This window comes from Bos grunniens, chromosome 19 (assembly GCF_055505025.1).
Source record: "Bos grunniens cultivar Pamir isolate PY7600 chromosome 19, Bosgru_T2T1.0, whole genome shotgun sequence".
NCBI classification, from domain to species: Eukaryota; Metazoa; Chordata; class Mammalia; order Artiodactyla; family Bovidae; genus Bos; species Bos grunniens.
In genome coordinates, this window is record NC_141183.1 from 50179796 (window position 1) to 50207787 (window position 27992).

The window sequence follows — 27992 nt, forward strand, 5'->3', positions numbered from 1 at the left end:
CAATCAGCGGCTCGCGGTCCCTCTGTAAACCATCCTGCATCTCCCGGCTGGGGAGAGTGCCGGGAGACCGCGTTTCGAGGATCAGTGGCGACTGCCACCGCGGCCCTGCGCTGTGCGGGCGGCGGGCAGCGAGGTGCCCGGGTCCCCTCCTGCTCCGGTAAGGCGTCGCTTGCGGTAGGAGAGACTGAGAGAGCGCGTGAGTGGGAGCAGGCAGAGGGCAGACTTCTGCCCTGAGGGTGGGTGGTACCCAAGATCGAGCCTTGTTGGAGGTTGGGGTGCAGCTGGCTTCGGGAGCCTCGGCGGCCCAGGTGCACTGTTTGGCTTTGCAATTTAGCTGGTGCTGGGTCCCTCCCCACCGCCACCCTTGCTTTCTTGGCCTAGAAGTTTGCCCCGGGCACCGCGCGTGTCTTTAGGGGCGAAGAGGGGAGGGCGTTTGGCAGCAGAATCTCTCTCCTCTAGTCGCTCCTTCTGTGCCCCCTCCCCTAATCCATCCAAAGTCCACAGGTTCCGGGGCTCTGGGAGATCTGGGTGTCTGTTTCCCGCAGTGCCGTCTTGGAAAGTTGATTCCGGCGGTTTCCTGGTGGGGGCGGGGGAGACCAGAGGCGCGGCGCCGGGGAGGGGGGAGGAAAGGAGTGGGTGGGGAAGCGCCTCGGGTGAGGAGTTGCTACCCCGGCGAGAAGTTGCGAGAAAACTGTGATCCGGAGACACCTTTTACAGACGAAAACAAACGACTAGGCGGGAAACGGTGGGGGCAATAGCGGCGGCCGGGGGTGGGGGTGGTAGTGACGGAGGGAACGGCGACGTCCTGGGGACTCCACCCGGAGACTGAGAAGGATGGGGATGTGCGGAGAACCGGCCCGGCCTCCACGTCTCCCCTTTTCCAGGCTCCAGCTTCCCAGACAAGCTTGGCACCAGGTTCCCCAGACAAGTGCAGACCACAGCCTCCGGTAGTTCGCGTCTTACGGAGCCCATGCCTTCCTCATTTTCCTCGGAGTACAAACTAGGGACCACTGCCCGCGGGGGCCAGGTTCTCCCAGAAGTGCGGGCCGAGTCTGGGTCCTGAGAGTCTTAGCCTCGAAGAATCACTCTAGTTCCGCGGCCAACACCAAATACCAAATTCGTTTCGACAGCACCATTCCTATGCTTAACCCGGATCTCTTCCGAAGTGAAATCTGAAGGTGGCAGGGCTAGGCAAAACCCGCATTTGCTCCTCGTTTTTGTTTTTGTTTTTGTTTTTGTTTTTTTTGCGGAAGGAGCGTTAGGAAGGCGCATTCGGCTAAAGTGTAGAAGGCAATAAAAATGGGCGGCCAGCCAGCCCGGTCTGGCCGGTATTTGGGGAATGGCTTTTTGACCCCACACGCGGGGCTGGGTTCAGACATCTCTCTCCCAGCTAAGTTGGAGGAAATGCTCCCTGAAACGCAACTGTTACGAACCTGGCCAGGCAAGGAACTCAGTTCTTTGCAAATGGAATACCCTCTTCGAACGAACCGGCAAGCCCGTACAGCGAATTTGGTTTGCGCTCGGTACATTGGGGTTTTAGGACTCTGCCAACACTGTTTTCCATCCTTAAGCTTCCGCCCGCACGGCCCTGCACCCCCGAGGCCCGCTGGCAGCCCCCTCGCCTTGCCGCCCGCGACACCTTTCGGTTGGAAACCGAGCCAAGGCCGGCTGTGCGCCTCTCTGGCGCTCCGCCCATCTGGACCTCTGGATCGGAGGCCCCTTTCGCCATCTCCGCACCCCCTCCACACACACCTGGGCTCTGGCTCCCCACTGCGGGGAGGGAGGCGTTGGGGCTAGCTCGCTCTCTCTCAACAGCACCCTCCTCGGATCTCTCCCAGGCCCGGGCTCAGGGCGGAGCTGGGGAGGGGCCACGCTGTTCCCCAACCCAGCAGGCTAGTTGTGCCAGATGCAACTTGGCTTTGTGCTCCTGCCGCGGACCGTGCATTTCCAAGAACCAGCCGAGTGGTACCCGGTACTCAGGTACCCCGGGAGACGCTAAGAGCTGCGTGGCTGGGGTCCTCGCCGCCTCTACCCGGACCCAGAGGTGCCTTCCCAGCCTGCTGCGCTGGGTGAGGCCCGCGGTGGGGGTGGGGGGTGTCCTCTGAGCTGTCTCCCAGCTCTCCCCACCTCCCCTACACCCCCAGCTGTCTTGGTTCTCGCCACCAGCGCACTCAAGTGAACCGCCCCTTTCTGGAATCTATAGCGGACCCTGTCCCGAGTGGCTCGCCCCCGCCCCCGCCCCAGCTGGGCTCCTTCTTATGCAAAGTAGAGGGACCGCGGGGGTGAGTGGGGGGCGGTGGGTGGGGACCTCCAGCGCGACAGCTGGACCCGGCTGCCGGCCCTTCCTGAGCCCAAGGTCCGCTGCGGCCGCCTTTAGAATGGGCTGGAAGACGTTGCTGCACCCGTTTGGGGGTGCAGGGAGCTCGAGTAGGGGGACAGAGGGTCCCTCCCTGCGCTCCGATAGTGGGTTAGGGGAGCTGAGGGCTAGGACAGGACTCTGAATGGGACAGGTTCTCTGGCCCCAGTGTCCAGATGACTCAGTAAACAGGTCCTGGGGAACTAACCCGCGAGTCTAGCAGGGGGTTGGGGAGAGCAACTCAGAGAGGGCCTCCTGGCTCCTGGTTCTAGAAATTTAAGCCCAGTTTTAAAGCTTCCAAGGCGACAGCACAGTAGATTAATGTGTTTTCCCTCCATTTCCATTGAGCTTTTATTTTAAAATGTAATTGATCCCAGAGACGCGGCGAGAAAACTGACCCAGCTTTCCAAATTGGCGGCCTCCGAAGCCTGTCAGCTCAGCTCTGCTTTTAAACCCCTGTCTGCTTGGCAAAGAGCCCCAACCTCACCTCCTCACCTGCCGCCCCTACTGCCTGCGTCCCCAAGTCCCACAAGCGCTTTCCACCCAAAGTTCTCCACGTCTCCCGAACCCACCACCATGCACACCACTCGCTCGGCTGCCAGGGTTGTAAATTCTGCCCTGGGTGCTGCGGGGGGCAATTTGCTGCCCAGTCATCGCTCAGCGGCTGCAGCATGCTCTGAACCTCATCCCAGGTGCTCTTGGAAAAGGCCCCACAGGGCCCAGGAAGTGGCATTCACAACACAGGTTTCTCCTATGAGAATCACCTTCAAGACCAGCCCCAGAGGTGGCACCTGGCCCTAGGAACGCGGGATGGAAGGGTCCTGCCGCTTCTTCCCAGCCACCCTGCAGCTGGAGGGCTGAAGGTGCCCTCTCTTGTACCCCCTTTCTTCCTTGATTCCAAGTCCCATGTCACCTCCTTCCCAATGCAGGGATTGGGAGGCCCAAGGATCCGAGTCTGCCAGCTTGGTTGATTGCTTTTGGTTCTAATCACGGGCCACTGTCCTGGCTGCTTTCCTCCTCACCCATTGTGCTCCTGTCCACCCCCCAGAAACCAGCGGTAAGGCCAAGAAAGGGGGCGCCTGCAGCGGAGCAGGCTGGGTCCCTGTGCTGGCCTGCTGCAATAGGGCGCAGCCAGCCACCACCTTCCAGGGAGAGGGAGGAGGGAGTGAGCCCGGCGTGGCTGAGACCCTCATAGTCCTGGAGGCCAAGCAAACTCCGCACTGACTCTAGAGGACACCACTGGTGGAGTCCTGGAAGCCGGCCTGAGTCCGGGGATCTGATCCAACCTCTCCTGCTGTCTCCTTTCTTTGCTCCTGCTTTGGGTTGCCTTAGTCTCACTCCCACACTCTCTCCTGGAAATGACCTACTTGCATGCAGCACTTTAGTTTTGGTTTTTTTCACAATCTGCCCAGAACCACGTAGTAAGTGTGTGTGTGCGAATGGGGGTGGGGTGGGGTTGGGGGATCAGTATTACCTCCTTTTTTCCCCGGGAAAGAAATCCTGAGATTACAGGGTCAGTGCACTACTGAAGACGAGAAGTTTGGGGGGCTTGTCACCCTGCTGCGCCTTTGGGTACTTCCTTCCTCCAGCCACGTCTCTAAGACCCAGGTGAGGGGAGGCGGGGACCTCAAGGCCGGGAAAGGGCAGCAGCATCCCAACCAGGCCTTCATGGTGTGTGCTCAGGCTGGGTAAGCAACACTGGGCTTCCCACGAGGGCTGGAGGCACCCTGGACACGCAAGCAGGGAGCCAGGTCGAGCGTGGTGATCTCAGCACCTCCCCGCTGCAAAGGACGAGGACAGCCTGGGAGGAACAGGGTGAGCTGGAGGAGGCAGGACAGGGAGAGAGAGAGAAAAAGACAGGTGAGGGCAGAGGAACAGTGAATTAGGGGCGTAGAAGCCCAGAGGGGGAAAGAGAAGGACCGTGGAAAAGTAAGCGGGGATGAAAGGAGGAAAGCCGTACTGGGGGAAATGTGTGGAGGAAAAGAAATGGAAAGGCACCCTGTGAACAAAAAAGGTGGCAGGGTGAGTGAGGCTCAGAGCCCAGGAGCCTGCAGGCGCCTAGGGGGGACTGAAGGGTGTCCCGGGTGTGACAGCCGATCAGAGGCAGGAGAAAAGGAGGCGGCCTGCTGGGTGGGAGACTCAGAGCCCATGGAAGAGCGTGTGAGCGGCTCTGGGCAGGAATCCAACAAATAAATAAAACGTCTAAGACGGCGTGACAACAATGTGTATTTGGGTGCGTGCCCGTGTTCCTCCGTCTGAACACACTCGCGCCCGGTAAGGAAGACAAACGGGGCTCGTGCCTTGGAGTAATTAATCCTCTCACTAATTGACTCTCTCCCCTTACCTAATGGCGGTGGTCGCTGCTGATATCTGGAGAGATACCAGGTGGAGAGAGAGACCCCAAAGCTTTGTGACCAGGATTGAGTTCTTTCTGGACCTGCCCCCCATAGGGGCAGAGTTCAATAGATGTTGCTGCCTCACCAGCTCCATCTGTGTTTGCATTAATAAAGCTCTTCTCAAATTAGGGGTGACCAGGGGCCCTCCATACACACACACACATACACACACACCTTCATCAATTTCAGAGGCTGAAAGCCACCCACAGCCCCTCTGCTGGACTCTGCCTGCAACACCAAAGCTCCCCCTCCTTCCCTGTTGCTCACCCAGGAACCCAGACCTAGCACCCCCTTTTCTTCCAGGCACTACTTACTCTTCCCTCACCTGGGATGTATCCTGTATCCCTTGTCGGAGCAGGTGAGGTTCTGAATGGGTCAGGAAGCAGCCCAAGGGATGAAGTCAGGGTAGGGATGGGAAGAAGCTTCTGGAGACACAGAGGAAGGACACAGAGGGGAGCAAGGCACACCTGGTGGGAGCCAGGTCTCTGGGATGGAGGAGACAAAAGGTGGCCGCTGTGCACCGAGGGAGTGTCAAGTGTGTGTGTGTGTGGGGGGGTGACTACGTTTGTGATTGTGAGGGTGGCAGTTCCATCTTTCTGTGTGAGCCCAGGGAGGGACCCCTCTTCTTGCCCTCACACTGCACGCTAGTTCCCAGGAATGGGGAACAAGGCGCGGCAGATCTGGAGGCACTGGAATCAAACCTCGTGCAGCTGAGTTGGCCAGAAGGAGCCCAAGGCCCACAGGGTCTGTCTGATGAGGCAGCTCTGAGGCTGGGGTTTGAGAGGTAGATGTCAACTCTCACCCCTTTGAGGTGGCAGCTTTGCTCTGTTGGCTCCTCGGAGGCTAAATAAATAACTGCTGAGATCCACAAACCACCGGAGTCGAGGGAGAGGAAAGGGAGGAGGGCAGTTCCTCAAGGGCGAAAAGGAAAATCGCCACCACCACCACTAAATACATTTTTAATTGTCCCTGGGGAAAGTTTGTACATTTGACCAAAGCAGGTCCCTAAGCAGTCCCAACAAGATCTGTCATAGGGGCTGGCAGTCCGGAGAGAGTTGGGGGTCTGGAGAAGGAGGAGGTGGGGAGAGATGGCGGGCGCGTCAGGGAAGATGAGCAACTCGGTTCTTGTCTCCCTGCTTTAGAAAGAAAGCGAACAAGAGGAATAAAGTTCCAGAGGAAAGAAAGAGAAGGGCAAATGAAAGGCAAAGCCGCAGCAGAAAGGAAAGAAAGTGAAGAAGAAAGAAAAAGACGGACAGGGAGGAGGGGGAGAGACGACCATAAAACAGGGTGAAGGCGGCCCCAGGAGGCTGGGCCTCGTCCCAAACCATCCGTCTTCATTGTCTCCGTGTGTGCAAAGGCGACTCCGGCATAAGGAAAAGCCACTATTGGAGCCGCGGCTTTATTTTATATCCTATGCATCAGGAGGGAGGCAAAGCTTTATTTTCGCCAAGAGACAGATATTTTATTTCTCTCTTACGGTTTTATGTGTGAGAGATGTCAGGTTGCCACAATGGATGGCTAATGCATAGGCAAGAGGAAGCCGTGTTGGCATGCTGTGTGTCATGGGGTCTTGGGGGGGTGAGCGGGCCTGGGATTTAGGGCTGATGGGCCACTCTGGGGGATTTCTGCTAAAACATCTCTCTTCATAAATCCAGAAGCATGGTCAGCTCAACAGGGAGAAGAAGGAGTTTTAGAAGGAAAAGAGTTGGGCTTAGTAATAAACGAACACACAAAGGAACCGCTTACCTTCCGAGGGGGCTCGGGCCACGGGGGCAAGGAAACGCCAAGACCCCGCATCGAAATACCCTCCTGCCACTCACGGAGAAGTGTTTTCCTCCAGAATCCAGTGTCAGTTTGCTTCCTTGCCCCTACCTGATATTTTTCCACTCTTGTGTCTCTCTTCACCAGAAATCTTTTTTTTCACCTCCTCAGAGCCAGGAGTGGTGGGAGGGGTGTGTGTGTGTGTGTGTGTGTGTGTGTGTGTGAGGCCTGGGGAGGGGGTGGAGAGCTATTAATTTGCAAATCATCTGATCTGGGAAAGGATCAAGATGCCTGTTTTTCGCCACTAAATCCAGTGTCTTGAGTGGACATGTGTGCACACATGAGCCCCTCGTGCTGTGACTCCTGGGAGTGGAGGTGCCAGATTTAAATCCGAGAAAAGCACCCCCCGCTCCCACACCTTCCCCGGGGACCTGTGGCCGAATTAAGCCTTAGATCCCAAACTGCACCATGTTCATATTTTGAAGCCTAGACAGAAGAGGGAGGCAAGGGGACAGAGACAGCGGGGAAGTGTGTTCACTAGTCTCCTCCACTCCCAGGACCCCCAAACCATTTCTTGTGAGATCGGCTTTTGTTGGTGCCCATGCTCTACTCTTGTAATTTTCTGCTTTCCTGGTTTACATCCACAGTGGACCCAAAAGGTGATCGCGCCCTTTCCCTCTTTTCAGAGGATGGGAGACGGCCCAGGGTCTCTAGGCAGTGAACATGAGGACCTGGCCACGCTATGCTTAGCTGTGGCCTTTGGGGAAGACATTCAACCTCTTGGGGCCTCAGTTTCCCCATCGGTAACCTGCAGGAATTGGGCTACGTGATTGCTCAGATTCCCTCCAGCTCCGGCCTCCTCTGACCGAATGAGATAATGTGTGGAAACACTTTGTAAACGCTAAAGCCGGACGAATGCCAGGGATTATTATTACGGTTCTAATCAATCCTCTTTTCTCCACATGGATCTTGGCTGTTTAGCGCCGGCGAGCAGGCTAAAGAGGGCCGAATTCAAGAAAGCTTAGCGGAGATGGCAAAGGTTTGTGCCGTGGATGGAAAAAAAGCTCTGCCCCTCCAGAAACATTCTGTCTCTGTGTCCCCCTCCCCCAGGCCCCCCTCCACACCTGGTGCGAGGGGTTGAGGGGGAAGGAGAAGGGGGAAGAGGCCTCACTTGGTAGGACCCGGTTCAGTTTACACGCAGGCAAGAGGGTATTTCTTCCAGAACATCATTTGTCTCCAAGTGACTGACACAGGAACCCGATGTGAAGGCGATTTGCAATTGTTATTTTTCCAGGAAGAAAGGAAAGAGCAAGGTGTAGCTGATTAGCAAGTTAATTATTTCAGTACCCCAAGGGTTCCAGCGTGGTGGTAAGTTGTCCAGCCCTGGTGTAATTTCACAGTCCGTGCGTTTCCTGGGGAGCACCTGGGGGTGCCCAGGTCTGTCTTTCTCTCTCCATCCACCTGCCTTATGTCTTTCTGACATACCTGGGGAGCTGAAGAGGGGTTGGAGTGGTGATCGGTGTGGCATATATCTTTGGCCTAGGCTGCAGGTAGGGGGCCAGAGAGAACGAGGTGGAGGAAACCTCGACCTCTGCTGACTGTTTAATTACCTGGCCCTTCCTTCTTCTTAAACATACTCTTTTGTTGAATAAATATTAATGAGGCAGATTATCAAGAAGTGGAGTTGCTTTGAGGCTATTTCCCCAGACTTAACACAGGAAGAACCTGGCCTGGAGGGGGTCCTTTGGCCTCTCACCTCCTCCAACCCTGGCCTGCTCTCCGATGCTCATCTTCGCCTACCCGACTCTGGCCACCACTTGCTCTGCAGGGGTTTCCGCCAGTCCCCTTCGGGCTCTGCCTTCCCCTTGGGGGAGCAGAGGGAGGACTATGTGGTGAAACGGACACCTCCCTCGGAGAGGTAAGTTGGGGATGAGAACGTTAGCTTCTGTTGATCTCTGGGCTGGTAGGGCCGGCCCCCTGCCGCTCCTCCAGAGATGGGGAGGGCTCCACAGTTTACTTAGGAGTGGTCCCATCTGCTCAGACTGGCCTTTCATAAGGGGAGGGATTTATGCAGTGTCCTTGTGCACAGACCTGGGATTTGCCGGAAAACCCTGGGCCTCTGAGAATATTACTGAACGCTAAAATGCTCAGCCACAGAGATGATTCATGATTTGTCTGTGTGGCCGTGTGTGTGTGTGTGTGTGTGTGTGTGTGTGTGTGTTAGAGAGGGGCACACACATTGATGGGCGCTTTTTCCCATTCTAAGTTCTAATCTAAATATTAGGAAACTTTTTTTTTTCTATATTCACCCAGGAGCCAGCTCACAGCACCAGGCTCTGGAGGCTTCAGCATGTGAAGACCATACAGTCCTCTTTGGTGCTGGCGTTCGAGCAGGTTGGCTGGTATCGCTGCTGGCGGAGAGGGGCCGGGGGACTGTCTGGAAAGATAGTTCTGATGACCGCTTTGCTGTGGGTGGCAGAGGAGTTGGGGAGTTGGAGTGGGGTGGGGGGGGTCTGATGGCTGTTCAAATTAGGCTGCTTGTCTTGACTTCACAGGCCCTTCAGGCTCAGTTGGAGGGAAGTTACAGAAACACAGGCGGGTAGGTATAGGCAGTTCCTTGTCTCAGTCTTGGTGTCAAGTCAAAATGAAACCCAGAGGTGGTAAGAGGAGATCCCAGAGAACGGGTCTCGGAGGCCCCACACGGGATCTTTTTTTAAAACATTTTTATTGGAGTTTAGTTGCTTGACAGTGCTGTGTTAGTTTCTCCTGTCCAGCAAAGTGAATCAGCTGTATGTATACACGTAGCCCCATCTTTGCATTTTCTTCCCATTTAGGTAACCCTAGAGCGCTGAGTAGGAGAAGGCAATGGCACCCCACTCCAGTACTCTTGCCTGGAAAATCCCATGGACGGAGGAGCCTGGTGGGCTGCAGTCCATGGGGTCGATAGAGTTGGACACGACTGAGCAACTTCACTTTCACTTTTCACTTTCATGCATTGGAGAAGGAAATGGCAACCCACTCCAGTGTTCTTGCCTGGAGAATCCCAGGGACGGGGGAGCCTGGTGGGCTGCCATCTCTGGGGTCGCACAGAGTCGGACACGACTGAAGCGACTTAGCAGCAGCAGAGCGCTGAGTCACGTTCCCTGTGCTATACAGTAGGTTAGTCATCTGTCTTATACATGGGCGTGTATCCACAGGGGGCCTTGACCTCTCTTCACTGCCCAGTGGCTGGCTGGTCAAGGAGCATTTTCAGCGTGGAGGCCCCTCGTTGGTGGTTCCACCATTTTCTTGCTCACTTTCTGGTTTGGGTCCCATCTTCCCAGCTCCTGAGTTTTCCTGTTCTCTCAGGCCACTCATCATTTAGCTGATGTTTCAGGCAAATGGCCAGCCCACATTTTGAAAGGGGGGCTGGCAGGCCGATAACCATGTGCAAGGTCATTCTCCTTTGGGCTCAAGAGAGGACGTAGTTCCCCCTTAAAAAAAGAGAAGCAGGAAACCATTCCTATGAATCTTTTAATGAAGGATTTACTATCAATTTGATAAGTTCGATGCTCTTTTTACTCATTCTGAATGAATAACTTTTCAGTCAACCCGAGGGACTATAAAGATGCTTTCTTCAGCCTCCGTGTTGTAACACATGCTGGGGCTCGAGCCTGCCTCTGACAGACTGGGGAGGAGTAGAAACATTCCAGAGACCAGGTCTTAGAGTGTTATCTCTTCCCCCACCCTAAATCCTCACCCGCCATTTTATCTCTCTTCACCACAAATGCAGAGACCTCCTAGGGAAGTGTGAAGGAATGGGTTTTAATCAGGTTTGGGGAAGGAAGGGGACTAAGTTGAGCCCAAAGAAAGATGGAGACCTTTGTAATTTTTAGGTGATACTTCGCTGTTACGCTTCACATGTGTTGTATATTATATCCTACAAATTGTGCATTTGCACCCATAATCCACAGTGTGTACGAGACTTGGCCCAACGCTGCTTGGCTGAAACAGTGTTAAATAAAATTTTAAGGAATGCTAACGGGGCCTTGCATGGCTTATTGAATTCTATCAATGATACATGATGTTTACATGCAGCATCTTAGATGGCAGAACACCGCGTTTCGTTTGTATGTGGGGAAATATATTTAAGCATGAAAGATACAGTTTTCCCATACGTGTATTACCCAGTGATTCGTTAGGAGAAATGATGGAATCAGCAGACACCTTTTCTGTTTCCACATAAACCTGTGCCCCCCACACACAGACTGCCGGTCACACACACACACACAGCCAATCAGCCACGTGTATATTGTTACATGCAAGTCTCCAGTGATAAATGCAAATGTATATTCTGTACACGTAGATGCAGCATTATACACTTGTACACCATTACGGACACACACACCAGCATTGCGGGATGCACTTACACTGCTGTGTAGACAGGGGCTACTGTGAACATGTGTACCATGCTGCATGTGGATATGTACACATTCACACATAAATGTTCTCACTGAGAGTGCCCACATGCCTGGAAGGATGCGTGCCCCCATGCAGAAGAGTCCTCTGCACACAGGTGTATATCTGTGCACATGGATGCGTTTGCACACACACACCCCCCTGCTCTTGGGTAGACACTGACACTTCCTGTGGCCATGGTGCTACAAGTACCCTGTGCCTCTCCAAGGCTCCAGGCATGGTGGACAACGTCTGAGCCAGATGTTTGCCCTGGATAAGCCCCAAGGCCTTCAGGATGAGAGGCCACGAGAAGCAGCGTCAAGATGGTAGTCTGCCCAGCTTGTGATGAAAAGAATATGAAAATGTGGCCGTGGGAGGAAGGGGGTTGGGCAGCTGGTCTCCGCAGACAGAGATGCCTCCAAAAGAGGATCAGTCTTTTGTTTGCTCATTTAACAAACAAGGCGTCTGATTGGCGTCTGTGGCCCTCGCCCTGTGTAAGCCTAGGTAACCTGGTCTCTGGGCCTCAGATTCTACATCTGTTAAGTGAAGTACTGGCTCAGACCAGTGGTTCTCAACCTTGGCTGCAAAGTAGAACCATCTTGGGAGCTTTAAAAAAAACCATAACACACACACTTGGGCTCCGCCTGGACCAATTAGATCAAACTCTCTGGAGGTGGGTGTCTGGCATCTCATTTTTTAAAAAAATGCCCCAGGTGATTCTATATTCAACCAATGTTGAGATCCACTGGCCTAGATGCTCTCCACGGCCCTCGTAGGCCTAAAACCTAATGCCATGGAGGACCTTTTATTTATAAAGCACCATGCTGGGCACCAGGGTACTCAGCTAAAAGTTCTAATTCACTTGTATAAGATCATAAAAAGCCAGTGAAATTCTTCTTCTTTCAGTTTAGGAGGAGGGTTTTTCGAACAAACTATTTATGCTGGAGAAACCCAGGCCTGCCTTTCCAGCTCCTCCTTTGCTTCCTTCCACCTTTGTTCCAGCCTTCGGTATATTAATTATCTGCCACAGATGCAAATACTATAAAGCGGGTCCCTGATAAATGTGATCGATACCTTGCTAACTGCACATATTTCCCGTCTAGCTCCTCACCCCACCTGTTGGGCAGCATGGTATTTTTAGTAGGGTAAATGATAAGGCACAGGTCTCCAGGGGAAAATACCTCCCCCCAACCCCAGCTCCAGCCCTGAGTCAGAGAACACCAGCCCCCAGGCCCATGCCCCAGTTTTGGAGGCTGGTGCGCCGGAGCTGAAGGAAAAAACCTTGAGCTGCATGTCCTAGAAAGCTGCTCTCAGACTCGGGCCTTTGGGAATCCTACCTTAATATTCTGCAACCACAGTTCCCCAGGCAGATCCTGTCCCTCCCGAAGAAAACAAACCTGCTCCCACAGCCGCACCTGCAGGGAGACGTGGCGTCCAGTGGAGGCGGCCCATCCACGTGGTCAGCGGGAAGCTGAGATGAGCCAGGAGTGGGCTGCTGCCTGTGGGCCCCTTTCGCAGTCAGAAGATGGTTAATAGAGTGTGGGGGGCAGCGCTCAGCCCTTCACTTGGGTGGGACGGAGGAAGAGGGGTTCGTTCTGGACGTGGGGCTTCCACGGCTCCATCAGTGCCATCATTCCCTGAAGTCCAAGTTAGGGGTCTCCAGGAGAGACTCAGGATGGACTAAGGTTCTTGCTCTCCCACAATCTCCCTCTCTCTGTAGGCCTGCTGGCTGGCCCAGGAGGCAGGCCAGGCTGGGTTGATGTCTCTCCTACCCATGTTTAGACTAATCTGCTTCCTTAGGAAGTCTGTCCCAAGCTGCCTACTGTTGCTCCACTGTTCAGGCGAGCCCTGGAGGCAGTGATGGGCCCTGAGACTTGTGGTTTGGGCTCTCACCCTCTCATCTGCTCATACTTGCTTTTTCTCTGATTGCCTCAATTTCCCCCCCAGCTCATTCATTTTTGTCTCCTTTCATTTTCTCCCCGGTTAACACACCCAATCTGGCCCTGGCCCCCAAGGGGGCCTGCACCTGCTCCCCCTGCATTGGAAGTACAGAGTCTTAACAACTGGACCCCCAGGGAAGTCCCCCACCTCTTTCAGAAAGGTTGCTGATCACAGTGGACATCTTGGGTCTTCCCAGTCCTTCCCCACCCCCACCGCCTTCCCTCGCAGGGAGGCCGGGCTTGGTGCTGAGGAGGGCGCGCCAGACGCAGCTCAGGATCCTCAGATTCTAAACCTAGATCCAGAGCCCGGCTTCCCATGCCTGTGCCCCTTCCCAGGACCCACCTCCCCTTGGGCCTGGGGAGCATCACACCCCAGGCTGTGATGGATTCCCCAGGCACCTTCAAAGGGCTCTGCGTTTGTTTGCAGTGTGGACCTTGAATCCTGCTCTGGTCATAAATGTTGTTTATTTTGACTAGGACCTACTGAAAGGGGCCTGGGGGTTAGAGAGGGCAGAGAGAGGATTCCGCAGAGAAGATCATAAAACCATTAGCAGGGCAGGGCTTTCAGGGGTCACAGGGTCATAGAATTTTCTGGCTGGAAAGAACATAGGTCATTGGGAAGGTCGGAGAAGGCCATTTAGTCAGCAAAGGCCTCTAGGGGCCACATGGGGCTAGGGTAGTGGGCTTTGGGCCTCTTTCTAGAAAGTGCACACAGGGCACAGGGGCATGACCCCCCAATAACCTTATACCAGGTGGGGGAGGCCAATAGTTGCTGAACATGATGGATTTGCCCTCCCAGTGGGAAGTACCAGTTGCTTGACTGTGCACTGGAGCCTCTTGTTTCAGGGAATGGGCACCACTCTGGGTAAAAGAAATGAAATCACCTCCGATTTTGCTCTCACCATCATTTCGAACAGCTAATATGCACCAAGGGATGCTCTTCCAATACCTTCAAGATCATCCTGAAAGAGATGTGACCTCAGTTTTGCAGATAGGCCATCTGAAGCTCAGAGAGGGGCATTGGTTTGCCCAAGGTCACACAGCAAGTCAGTGGTAAGGCTAAGATGAGGCCTGAAGAATTCAGATTCTTTAATTCTAATCTCCTTTCCACCCCCTCTCCCCTCCCCTGCCCTCTACCATCTGTTTTGGTCTGGCCCCCTGCAGCCTCGGAGACGAAATGGGAGCAGGCTCTGTTCTTTTTAAAGCTGATGTCGGGCTGACGAAGCTCACTTCTAGTAAGAGAGAAAAGCAGTCCTGGGCTCCTTGCAAGCTGATGTCGGGGCTGATGAAGCTCACTTCTAGTAAGAGAGAAAAGCAGTCCTGGGCTCCTTGCAGTCCCTGGCATGGGCCTGGTTTCTCCTCTACATCGAGCCACAGTCAGGAAACCATCTCAATTGCCCTTTGCTCGCTGTAAGACTTAGGGAAAGTCACTTCACCTCTCCAAGCCACACTTCTGGATTGATCAGCAGACCCAAGGTCTTCATGGAAAGTGAGGGTTGGTGCAGATGGTAGCAAGCTGGTCCCCTTTGAGCCCCTTTTTGGTGTAATAGCTCTGGGGGGTGGGGTGGGAAGAGATGAGACTTGGTTTTGCTCTCAAGGCTGACTCCAATCACAGAAAAGACACCACCAAAACAGACACGACAAGGCTCCCTCAGATCCCTGCTGAGCACGCAGGAGGCTGAGCGCCAGGGCAGAGGCTGGGCCGTGAAGAGCAGCTTAAGCACAGAGTTCTCCCCTGATCCCCTGACTGTGTAATTTAGTCGCTCGGAGAATGGAAAATCCCCATTCCTCTTCCCCAGCCTGCTTCTCCACAAAGGCCTCCTAATAGGCCTGCCGGCTCTGGGGTGCTGATCTGCTCAGACATGACTCTGGAAGCAGGTCGCCTGGGGGGTCCCAGTCCCACCTGCCCCTCCTCCCATGGGGGGAAGATGGGGAAGGTTGGTGGAGAGGCAGGGGTCCCAAGACTTGGTGGAGGGCCTCTGGGCCTGCCCAAAGGATCAGGGAAACTCACAGGCCTCTGGGATGGGGTGGGGGTGGGGTGGGGCATGGGACTAGAGGGAGGTGGCAGGAGGGCTGGGTCTCGGGGCTGAGGTGCCTCGGGTGGGGCTGTTATTAAACAGCCCCATTATTTTACCCACCACACTCCTGTTTTGTTGAAGACAGCTCCCTCCCCAGCACCTTCGCCTCCCCACCCCCTCCACTTTCACTCATCCATCCACTGAGCTGCTGACAGCTGCCCTGCGGGTGAACTCCCATCCTCCTGCCGCTGAAGTGATACTGGGGTTGGGGGGGGGCTCAGGCCAGAGCGTGCCCCCTTCCAGCCCCCCACTGTCTCCCCCCTACATGCTCACTCCCCCAAGGTAGTGCCACCTTGGCTCTCTGAATCAGACCCAGAGAGAGGGGAAGGCAGGAGAGCCAGGAGGGGATGAAAAGGGAAGAATCAGTGAAGGGGAGGGGAGTGGAGAAGAGGGGGGAGAAATATACCACAGAAACAGGAGTGGGAGAGGAGAAGAGAGGGCACAGAGGAGGAGAGGAGAGGGGCGAAGGGATCAAGAAGGTGGAGGATGGGGGAGAAGTGGAGGAGGGATGGAAGAAGGGAGGGCAGGGCTGGAAGATTGGGAAGAACTGGGGTTCATGCTGCACCGTTGGTTGGTGGAAGGTGCCAAGGGCAGGGGGAAGATGGGCATGGAGGAGGGGCTGCACAGGCAGGAGGGAAGCCAGGGGGTCTCTCCACAAGTAAGAGAGGAGGCTGAGTGGAGACTCGCCCACCCGCCCCCACCTCTGGAGGAAAGTTCATCGCTGCAATGCGTCCCACCACCCCATCAATGGCTATCCAGGTTGTAATGCGAATGGGGTGGGATCTCGGGCTTGGAGTGGTCAGAACTGTGGGGATTGGTCAGATGGAGCCCTTCTGGCCTCTCCCGGATGGTGACATCTTCTGCCCGGTCTGTGTGGCCACACCCACCTCATGCTTCCAGCTCCACCCTGCCCACTCCTCTTGGTTACAGAGCCCATTCGAAGCTGGTCCTAACTGTTGGGCTCTATGATGTTTGGGAGGGATGAGCCTTAAAGACCAAGGACTTTCCATGTCCCCCCACTTTACAAATGGAACACTGCAGCCTGGAGAGGGGAAGGAATGCACTTTATCCTATCAGGTGGATAGTCAACGTCCTGCCTTGACAGAAAAGTAAACCGGGCCCCAGAGAGGTTAAGTAACTTACTCAAAGGCACACCACTAGGAACTGGAGTTGAGATTTGCTCAAAGCCCATGCTGAATCTAGAGATGCCTTGCTCTGTTTTGGATGATGAAAGCTCCTGGCCTCTACCCTCACCCCGTTCTCCACCTCCTCACACTCTAAGGATTAGAGCTGAGACCTCCTCCCCTTTCCCATCCCAGGCCATCGGGGACTCCTGGTATCATGGAGAATTAGCTGGGTGAATCCCTCTGCCCTTGTCCTGTTGACTCCCACCAAAGACCCCATACGGGCAAGGGTGAGGTCTCCTGAGACTCTGTGATTTATCTATTGATACTGTTATTTTATGGGATGGGCCAGAGAGGTGTCAGGAAGCAAGTTTGCTGTAAATCTCCTTTCTCTGCTCCTCTCCCCCACTGCATGTGCCCTCCTGGGATTTATAGTGGAATATGTTCAGAGCTAGGGACTTGGGGCTTGGGTTCAGGCTTGGGGTGGGAAGGCAAGGGACAATACATCTTCTTCCTGTGGGATCTGCCAGATGTGTGTGTGTGTGTGTGTGTGTGCGCGCGCGCGCGCGCATGCATGTGCGGGGGTGCATGAGCTACTGGTCCATCACAAGCCTGCACTGTACTGTCAGTGCGTGCACGCTCAGTCGCTCAGTTGGCACTGTACAGTTCACACAACCTCGATGAAAGCCTCCCCCGTGCTCCAATAGCTCATCAGACAGCACACTGCCTGCACCAGGGGTGTGTTATTGAGACCAACCCATAGGCTGCTGTTTCCTGCGTGCCTCCCTCACTGCTGGGCGTGAGTTTCTGAATCAAGCCTGGAACCTGGGTGCAGAGCCGACATGGGAACAGACATATGACCCATGTGCAATGAGTCTGAGGATGGGAAGAAGCCGGGGGTGGGGGGATGCTCCCTCTGGGGCGGTGGGTTATGGAGTAGAAAAGGAACCTGCTCCTGGGTACCTTTTGGGACTGGCGGGGTGGGCGGCGCAGGGGCAGGCAGGAGGGCTTCCCAGCTGGGCTCGTGGGGAAGCCGTCTGGACCTCTACTCTGGACCCTGTGCTCCAGCCCGGCTCCCTGGACAGATGGGGCAAATCTGACCGTCCACAGCTGTGGGGCCTGGAGGGGATCAACATCTCCTGGCCGTGGGGTCTGTACCACAGGGGCTGGCCCCAGGTCACATGCAAGAGTGCCGGTGGAGACTGCGGCACCATCTCCCCCTTCACACGTCTCCCGCATCCAGGGCTTTCAGGGCTGCGAATGCTGGGCTGTGTCTTCTACACTGAGCTTCACCAGCTCAGGGGCCCGTAGATGCTGGCTATGGCCAGAAGACCAGAGACAGTCCAGTGAGGGAAGAGGAGATGGAAGGAAGGGGAGAAGAGAGTTGAGTAGGAGAGGGAAGGAAGGGGAGAGGCTAGAGGAGCCAACTCCAGTCTTGTTTCCCCCAACATTCAGGATTTCACTGTGCTGAATGCCTTCTCCCATCCCAGGGCTCCGTATGCAGGTTAGGGTGGCCTTCATCACTCTCCCCCTCCTTTGCAGGGGAATTTCTTTAAAGAGTCTGTGACACTAGAGGACAGGTCCTGGGCATCCCACAACTCTCCATGGCCCCAAGCTCAGTGTACAGGACCTTGGGGAAGGCTCAGTGAGGCTAAATGAGTCCAGAAAAAAAGATGTCACCCCTAGCGTGAGCATCAGGTCACTCTCCCACCCCATCCTCTCCCTGCTCCCTTTCCTGGATGCCCAAACCAGGGCCGAACTGTGTCTCTAGTTAAATATATGGAATTATCTATTACAATACTTCAATATTTATTACATTGATTTCGCTCTAAATGCTTTGTAAATCATAGCAAAAAATAATGGCCTTCCAACAGAGAGTCATATACCGTAATCAACTGGAAGAAAGTCGGCATTGTAATTTAAAATAAAAAAAATCCTTATGTGAGTCTCTCGTTTAAATTAAGAGACAGGACGTGATTCAAATAATAAGACCCAAGTGAGGCTGGTTTTTCTTGGCAAATTAGTAGAGGTTTTAACTGGAACTGAAAAGGTGTTAAGGTGGAACACTGACCTTATTAGACCTTAATTATTTTCTGTTGTTACATTCCTGGAGCACAGGGTTTTTGGTGGGTTTTTTTTCCCCTAAAGTGGCCATGTTAAGCTTCATCTCAGGAACTTTGCCTTTACAGAGATACCACTTCTCAAGAGGCATTAGTGGAATAAAGAGTAGACACTTTGCCTGTGTCTCTTTTCTCCACCCTAGAGTTTCCTGGGCATCTAAAGCTCCTGACTGGGAGGCAGCATTCTTGTCCTTGCAAACAGAGGACCCGCTGTGTCCCCGGCTTCTTCAGCGTCTTCATCCAGCCTTCTTAGCGGCAGCCTCCTCCCCCAGGATATATCCTCTGCCAACTGGTAGCGCCAGTGTCCATCTGGCCAGGAGTGAGGAGCGGGTGTGTGCAAGAGAGCGGTTCATGTGGGTGTACGTGTGTGGCGCACATGCGCATGCGGGTTGGAGGCGGGCGGGACTCGGCAGGCGTTTCTTTTCCCCATCTTTCATTGCAACCTTCCTGCTCTCCCTTCCATGGCCAAATGTGGCAGATCATCGGTCCCAAAGCTAGCGCAAGATGTCCATAGGACTTGGAAATGAAAACGGTGCAAACACCATCCCTTCCACGTGGAAATAATGCAGGTTAATGGCCCTGCACTGTGCCTGGCACCTGGTGGGCATCGGGTAGTGGTGGTTCTATTTTTGCTGGAAGGAGGCACGGTCAGGAAAGGGTCTTTTCTGCTTGTTTCTGGATTCCCCTCCCCAATATCTCCTACTGTCTCTGAGCTGGGGTGCATAATTGGGGAAGAATTATTGAGCCCCAGGAAGAGCCCCTGCAGACATCCTATTCCACAGCTTGGCACACCCCTCCTGGAAGATAACTCAGCTGAGCTCTTTTTATTAAACACAGTCCTGGGACCTCCCTGGTGGTCCAGTGGTTAAGAAATCTGCCTTCCAATGCAGGGGATGTGGGTTCGTCCCAGGTCAGGGGAGCGAAGATCCCACATGCCGCAGGGCCACTAAGCCTCAGCCTGCAAGCTGCAATTAGAAAAGTCTCTGCACACTGCAACAAAGAGCCTGTGGGCCACAGTGAAGACCCAGCACCCAGCGGAGCCAAAACAAACCAACCCCAAACCCCACAGTGCTCTCGTTCTTCCCACTAGACTCCTAATTGATTTGATTAGAGCAAGGGAGGGCTTTTTCTGTGGCCTGGTGTCTTGGGGACCATGTCTGGTGGTTCATCACTATCCGGGAGAAGGTTGGGTTGGGGGAAGGATGTAGAGAGATGAGAGAGGACCGAGTAGGACCCAGTAGGCCAGCACAGGTGGAGGGATCCCCAAAGGAAGAGGAAGTCAAGGGTTTCTTCAATCGTTCATCAGCTAAGACTGTCGGGGCATATACAGGCGAAGCCAGACCTGGATTCTTCAGAGGAGATTCAAAGTTCTAGAACATTAGGTCTAAAAAAGGTCATCTAGGGACTTCCCTGGCAGTCCAGTGGTTAAGACTTTGCCTTCCAACACAGGGGGTGTGGGTTTGACCCCTGGTTGGGGAACTAAGATTCCATATGCCTTATGGCCAAAAACCCAAAACTTACAAGCAATATTGTAATAAATTTAATAAGACTTTAACAATCATTCATAATAAAAAAATATTTTTAAAAAAGGGTCATCCAGGCAGACTCTCTTGCTTTATAAAGGGGACAGTAAGGCACTCTGAAATGCTTAAACACCCTGTCTGGGGGTCCATGGAGGGCAGAGTTGAGATGGTGACAGGACCAAAGCTGCAGGGGTATGGTCTCTGGCTGGGGGCAGCCTGGCTGAGCTGAAGGGGTCCTAGAGCCTGGTATGCAAAGATTCACCTCAGGCCAAGCTCATTCCAGCATGGGTGGCCAATCCCTGCTTCCTGCCAGTTGGGGAGATCCTTTCTGGATCCCGCTCATGTGTCTCATCACTCAGAAAGGCCATGGATGAAGGAGGATGTACGAAGTGGAGCCAGAGGTCTGGGCTCTGGCCTCAGCATCTGTGTGACCCAGGAAGTACTTCCCTTTCTGAACCCATTTCCTTCCTGCTCCACTTACTTAGCAAGGCAGGGGGAGACAAGATGACTTAACTGTACACTTAATCAGATTTCCACTTGTGTGCTCAGATTGAGTTTTGCCTTCCTCTCTCTCATCTTCTATGTGGCTTAGCTCCAAATTCTGCCCTGCCAAGGCATGGGCCAGGGGAGGAAGCTTAATCCTCCCAATAACATGACTGTAAGATAGGTGGATAGATATTACTGCACCCATGCGACAGATAAATAAACTGAGGCCCAGAGAGATTAAATACCTTCCCCAGCTGCTGAGAGACAGAACTGGGACATGAACCTAAGTTCTCTGACTCTGCTGCTGCTGCTGCTGCTGCTGCTGCTGCTGCTAAGTCGCTTCAGTCGTGTCCAACTCTGTGTGACCCCATGGACTGCAGCCTACCAGGCTCCTCCATCCATGGGATTTTCCAGGCAAGAGTACTGGAATGGGGTGCCATTGCCTTCTCCCTCTCTGACTCTAGATACTTCAAATTTCCAACCAGGATGGCAATAATACAGGAGGGGGTATGAGCACCTCGAGGGCAGGGATTTGTAGATATTAGATATTTTGTTTCAGTGCTGTCTCCCCAGCCCTTGGAAATGTGCCTGACACCCATGAACAATAGATATTGTAAAATAACATGTCAGCTTTAATGGAAGGTTTGATGTAACAAAGTGAGTTAGGGATGAACACGCTATTGGGAGCTAGATCTTACATCACAGCTTCAAGGAAGGTTCTGTGGGGCTGAGAACTTGGGGGAGCACTTCACCGTCCATGGTAGCTCCTTCTGGCTGTTATATATCCACTGATCCCCTTGACAATGGTTTAAGTCCCAAGTAGTGGTTAAGTAAAAAGGAAATAAAGTTAGGAAATAGCAACATTAACAGTAAAGGAAAACTTTCCACAGACATATGCATATTCTTTATGCAAAGCCATATTCTTTACCACTGAACCCCCAGGGAAGCCCCAAAATGATATCATAGAGGTGAGTAGCGTCTTGCTCCTTGGTAGAGCTCTTGGGAAGACTTCATGGAGGTGAGAACACTACATCTTTTCCTGGTCACTGCATCCCTTAGCTTTATATTTGAAGATATTTGGCCCTTGAGACTTACCTGGTGGTCCAGTGGTTAAGAATCTGCCTGCCAATGCAGGGGACACGAGTTTGATCCCCAGTCCGGAAAGACTCCACATGCCATGGAGCAACTAAGCCTGAGCACCACAACCACTGAAGCCTGTGAGCCTAGAGCCTGTGCTCCACAGGATGAGGACCCACAGTGACAGGAAGCCCATGCACCGCAACTAAGGAGTACCCCCTGCTTGCTGCCCCTAAAGAAAGCCTGTGTGCAGCAGTGAAGACCCGGCACAGTCAAAAAAGAAAATAAATAAATATGAAAAAATAACGATACTGGCTCTTGATGAAAAGGAAAGTGAAAGTGAAAGTCGCTCAGTCGTGTCCGACACTTTGTGACTCCATGGACCATCCAGTCCATGGAATTCTCTAGGCCAGAACACAGGAGTGGGTAGCCTTTCCCTTCTCCAGGGGATCTTCCCAACCCAGAGATCGAACCCAGGTCTCCTGCATTGCGGGCAGATTCTTTACCAGCTGAGCCACAAGGGAAGCCCTAACGCAAAGAAACCAACCTTTTATTCTTCCAATTTTTACTGCTTCAGTATATACAACTCTTTGTGACCCCATGGACTATAATCCGCCAGGCTCCTCTGTCCATAGGATTTCTAGGCAAGAATACTGGAGTGGGTTGCCATTTCCTTCTGTAGGTGCTATTTTTTACTGAGCACCTACTGTATTCCATGCACTGGGTGAGGTCCTGGCAGGTACAGAGATGCGCAAGGGATGGCCCTTGGCCCTCAGGAGACCCGAGGTCCTTCAAGGTCAAAGCCTGAGACCTCCCTTGGGGCAACCAGGCTTGTCCAACAGCTTGGTGGCCCAACTTGGATCTTCCTTCTCTCTTCCCTGGTGCATGGAGAGTCAGCCTCTTGCTCCAGGAGGTCGGCCCAAGGGTCTCTGTCTTTCTCTCTCCCCACTCTCCCCCTCCCTTCTCACCCTCCGCCCCCACCCCAATCCCTAGCTGACTGAAAGGTGCACGAGGGAATCTGAGAAATTCTGTGCTGTTTGTTTTGGGTTCAATGAAATCTCATTTACACGTGTTAATTGCAACTAATTGGCACTAATTGGATGAACAGGAAACCCTCTGGGAGCACTCATACCTTTAATTTGTAGTAAATATCATTAATTAACATATGCTAATTAGAGCCAATTAACATTGATTAAGGGTTTCCAGCTACTTGGAAAGTACAACTCTGTGTCCTCTTCTCTCGGTTGCCTGAAGTCAGCACAAAATATGATACATGGAGTCTGGGCCTGGAGAGGGCGACCCTTCTGGCCACATCTCCAGGTGGGGGCCAGCTTGGAGGATGGCACCCCGCCCCTCTCACCCCAGGGCAGAGAGGGGGGCCACAGGGGAGGGGCTGAAGGTTAGCACTTCTCAGGAAGCGGGAGGAACAAGCAGGGGATGCTCTGGGTGTTGAGTGTTCCCCAGGGGAGGTTGAAAGAGCACTAGCAGTCAGCCTGGTTCCAAGGGTGGGGAGGCTGATGAAATCAAGCCGGGCTTGGAGTCCTGTTCCATGAATGATGAAGGGTGAGACTGCCGTAGACCCAAGTCCTGTTTGATGCGTGCGTGTGTGCACACACACATACATGCCTCCTCCCTTTGGCATGGACGTGTGAAAGGGACCCCTCCTTGGTCTGACAGGGGCATAGATGGTGGGACCACCTCTGTCAGACACCTCTGTTGCCCACCTTGGGATATTTTTTACTCAAGATAGGGACGCTGTTTGAACTATCCAGGGTATTGGTGTCAGATTGAAAAAACAAAATCCATCTTCCTGGGGACAAGAAAGCTTTTAGGTCTATTTTTAGTTCTGTTACTAGCTAGTTATGGGACTCTTGGGATTAATTTAAATATTTATTATTTAACAAATATGCATATAATGAATTGTCTTATTTTAGTCAAATTACAAAAGAAATAAGTGTTTCTTGCAGACTCTGACCCCTAGGAGTGCCCTTTCTGTAACAGGCTGCAAGTCTGCCTTTCTTCTCCTGCAGTGGTCACCTCATTATTTCATGTCCAGTGTCCATCTTCACCAACAATTTGTAAATTCCTTGAAATGAAGTCTGAGTCTGGCTTGCGGATTATGGCACCTCATGGGCACTAAAAAAGCTGCTGTTGAGTTAAATGACATGAAAAAAATTGATGAATGAATAAATGAACACATAAAACCATCTATAATTTTCACCACAGAGAAAACATTTGTTTGTATTTATATTTGTATATACATATTATATAAATAAAATATATGCTATATGAAGGACACCAGTACAATACAGATATCTATCTCAGAAGGCTTAGTGTAGTTTTTTCTTTACTAATTTCAAAAGTGTAAAGCACTACAAACTTTAGAAACCAAAGAAAGCATTTGAAACTTGACTTCCACTTACTATACGTTGAGTTTTGTGACTTTTGAATAATATGTTAAAAATTCTAAGTTTCCGTCTTAGTCCCTCTGAATGAAGGTAGCAAAGAGTTCTAAATGTTCTAAAAGTTCTAAAATGTTCTTATTCAAAATTCACAAGACTGAATATGTGTATTTCTGCCAGCACTGACATCTGTTCTTCTCTTTCAACTGCTGGTTAAGTCATGAAGCCAATTTCTTCATCAGTGGCATGAAGCCAGTGGTCCCTGCACTACTTTGACCCTCAGCCTCTCATGTAGGAGGATGTGGACAATTTTTGTTTGTTTGTTTTTAAAAAATATTTATCTATTTGACTGCATTGAGTCTAAATTGCAGCATGTGAGATCTTTCATTGCTCAGACTTAGTTGCTCTGGCTTACTTGCTCTGGGCATGCGGGATCTTAGTTCCCTGACTAGGGATCAATCAAACCTACGTCCCCTGCATTGCAAGACAGATTCTTAACCACTGGACCACCAGGGAAGTCCTTGATTTTGTAGCCCAAGGAAAGGAGTATTTCCCAGGCTACCTGAGAATAAATAGCTTTCTATCTCCCAGATCTGAGCTTTTAATTCTGATGGAAAAGAGATGGGGCCAGGGTGTGACAGAACCTGGAGGAAACCTCACCTCAAAGAGGACCTCTGTGGTGGATTCTTACTTACCTAACTCAGAGAAACAGGGCTGCCCTGCAGCAGCCTGGGGGTCAGGACAATGAGAACTGCAAGGCTGGAAAGGTCACTCTATGAAGGGTTGACTCCATACAGGGGAAAATCAAAGTGTTAGTCACTCAGTTGTGTCTGACTCTTTGTGACCCCATGAACTGCAGCCCTCCAGGCTTCTCTGTCCATGGGATTATCCAGGCAAGAATACTGGAGTGGGTTGTCATTTCCTTCTCCCGGGGATCTTCCCAACCCAGGGATCGAACCCATGTCTCCTGCATCGCAGGCAGATTCTTTACCACTTTGAGCTACCAAAGTGGATGAAAACCCCTTGCTATAGGACAGGCCCCAGGCCCTCTTCTAAATGTTTTACATGTATTCATTCACTTACTCCTCCCACAACCCGACGATGTAGGCACTATTATTACCCCCATTTCACAGATGAGGAAACTGAGGCTCAGAGAGGCCAACTAATGCGCCCCAGCTCACACAGCCAAGTGGCAGGGCTACAATTTGAAGTTTAGTTTAGCTGCTGGGTGCTGCCTCCTCCCTTGCATCCACATTTCTCGTTCTGCCGCTCCAGGAAGCTGTGGCTCCTGAGGTGGGTTCCCCAGGGCCGGGAGCTCCTGGTTCTGCCGAGGCTGCCTTAACGCTGCTGAGTGGACTCCATTCCCAGCTCCCTCCCCATGGATATCTGAGGTCTGAGGGAGAGCTGCTGGCGAGGTTCACAGCAGCTTAATTACCAAAGTGATTTTAATTTGTTTTTGTTAATTGAAATCTCATTAAGCAAGTAATTTACTCCAGCACAGCTCAGGCGTCCACAATTCTACGGGTGAAGAGGCTAAAGGGGTTCTGAGAACTTGCCTTAATCTGGGGATGGTTCCTCTGACTTTATCCTGTGGCCTTTGTGTGTGTGAGTGTGTGTGTACACGTGCCTCCTGGGGAAGGGCCCTCCCAGCTGGCCAGGGGGCCCCTTTCTCCTTTTTGGCCAGTACTCACCTGTCCCGCCACCCCAGGGCCCTGGTCTCACCTGCCTTGCCCTGGATTCTGGAATGATGAGAACAAAAGTGAACCCGGGCCACCTCCCTGTAGAGCACGCGTGCACTCAGGTGTGTGGCACGTGGTGCAGACACGCAGACACCAGTCGGTATGTTTGTCTTTGTGCCAAGCATGGTACTAAGCATGAACTTGAGATGCTAGGGAGACAAATGGCGCATCTTAAAGGAATTCTTTTCTGAACCCTGGGCTTCATTAGTCCACCAGCTAAATGCCTTTAGTCCTCCTTCTTACTCTCATCTTATGCACTATAATCGCTTGCCATCATGGTGCTTCTCTGTGTGTAAAATCCAAGAGGGTTGGGGCCCCTTGGCTTCCTCATGGCTGTGGCCTGGCTTAGCTGGGGGTTGTCAGCTTGGTTTAGGGTGGGTAATTCTTGTTTTTTATGCCCCCCCCCCTTCATGGCTTGTGGGATCTTAGTTCCCCAGTCAAGGATTAAACCTGGGACCCTTGGCTGTGAAAGCATCAAATCTTAACCTGGGGTGGGCAATTCTTTATCGAAAGGGACTGTGTTGGGAATTGCCAGTCACTTAGATTCCCAGGCCTGGCTTATTCGGTACCGTGAGCATCCCTCTAGACAACTGTGACAGACCCAGACGTGCCCTCCGAGTGTCCCTCCTCGAGTGGGTAGGGATTTGAAACCTGTGCCAGTGTCCACGCTGCCTGGCACGGAGTAGGTGCTCCATAAACATTTGCCAGGTGGGTAACCAAGAGCGTGCCTGAGCTGTGCCTCTGACCTAGTCCGAGTTTCTCTGCTGTGTGTGTGAGACTGTGAAACGTGGGTGCTGCTCCTTTGGTGCACTGGGGCCAGCAGAGCGTTCTGGGTTCCTCCCGTAAGCTGGAGCCCAGTTCTCAGGGCTCTGTCTGCACCGGGCATTTTCTTTCTCTCCCCCTGTGGCTCATTGTCCCCGGGCTGCCTCTCCAAGGCCCCCACCATCCGCTGCCTCCTCCTTTGCCCCTGACTACGGCCACTTGGTAATTTTCCAGGCCTGACATTTCGAACATGCGATGCCATATGTATCGCCACTCTCAGGTAATTATCACGTAAAATTAAGCTAGTCTTGTACATGAAACCAGCAATTAGCCAGGGATTGAAGGTCAGGGAGAGCTCGTTTATAGAGTCGCTAACAAAATGTTAAGTGGAAGTGAGTGTCAGATGGGCCAGGAGGCTGGATTAGCTGGGGTCACAGCGGTGGGACTGGAGAGCCGTGGAGACTCCGGGCTCCGCAGCGCTGGGCACAGCAGGAGGAGCTGGGGATTTATGGCTCACACTTTCCTCTTCCAGCTTTCAATCTGGGCCACCGCTTTGAAGAAGGTTGCTAAGCCTGCTAAGTCCTCGTGCACACCAACCCTGTCTCCCCATTCATCCGGAAACCTGCTAGGTCCTGCCTTAAGCCTGTGTGCCATTCCACCTCCTGCCTGGCTTCTCCATCAGCCCAGCATTTTACACTCTGCTGCGGGTCTCTGAAGATGCGATGATCTTTTCAAGACTCAGAAACTTTGCCAGGCTGTTCCCTTCTCTGGAAATGCCTTTCCATCTCTCTCGATTCCCTAAACATCAGCCTGGAAATGTTCTACTTCTCTCCCCACAAAAATCTCAGGCCTCGTGTCTCCAGAACCCTTTCCAGACCCCTGCCCTACCCCCATATTATTCCGGAGGGAGTTCCTTTCGCTTCTACAGCAAGAATGTGTCTCCACTGTTGCACTTACCCTCTATGGCAACTTATTGGCGATGTGTCTGTCCCCACCATCGCACAGTGAACTATTCTTGTCTTTCTGGCAACCTGTAGCTGCTCAATAAGGTCTGTGGAGTGAATACAGAAATTATTCACTTTTGCTCTTTGTTCTTTTGCAGTACATATCCTTCAAGGCCCTGCTCAGATGTCACCTCCTCTGGGCAGTATTCCTGGATTCCCTTCCAAGGTAGATATAATTATGCCTTCTATGTTCCCACCACACTTGTTTTCCTTCTTTTTTAAAGAAGATATTTATTTGTTTATTTGGCCCACTGAATCTTCGTTGCGGCGCACAGGATCGCCCATCTTTATTGTGGCTTGCAGGTTCTTTTAGTTGCTGCGTGCGCGCTCTTAGGCGTGGCATGTGGGATCTAGTTCCCTGACTATGAACTAAACCTGGGCACCGTACATTGGGCGTGCAGAGTCTAAGCCACTGGACCACCAGTGTAGCACTCTGTATCTGCATTTTGTTACAGCACTTACCAAACTGCCTCTTATTTCATTATAGGCCCACCCAAGGCTACCATGTTGCACAACTCCAGAGGGCAGCCTTCTCAAGGAGCCAGGCAATGCAGAGACGATGCCCGTACTTGCCCAGAAGGCAGCGACCTTCTGCGGAGCAAAGACCCTGTGATTCTGCCAATAGCTTGCATGTCATGTGCTCTCGTTGACCACATTAATGTCCATTCAGAGGAGGAATGCAACAGACATGCAATAAACATGTGTTTATTAAACAAGAACAGGTGGTTCAGTGGAGAGAGCTCTACATTTGGGGTCTGAGGACCTGGGTTCCAGGTCTGACTCTGTG

At 52.6% G+C, this 27992-nt stretch overlaps 2 long non-coding RNA genes across 2 annotated transcripts; both read left to right on the forward strand.

The window, feature by feature from the left end:
- Positions 1–29: 29 nt before the first annotated feature.
- On the forward strand, positions 30–27988 carry LOC147352614 (uncharacterized). The gene is made up of 3 exons (XR_015148293.1): positions 30–157; positions 27304–27371; positions 27693–27988. It is a non-coding gene; the product is annotated as an uncharacterized LOC147352614 (long non-coding RNA).
- On the forward strand, positions 4045–10534 carry LOC147352615 (uncharacterized). Its single transcript, XR_015148294.1, has 2 exons — positions 4045–8431; positions 8827–10534. It is a non-coding gene; the product is annotated as an uncharacterized LOC147352615 (long non-coding RNA).
- Positions 27989–27992: the final 4 nt, after the last annotated feature.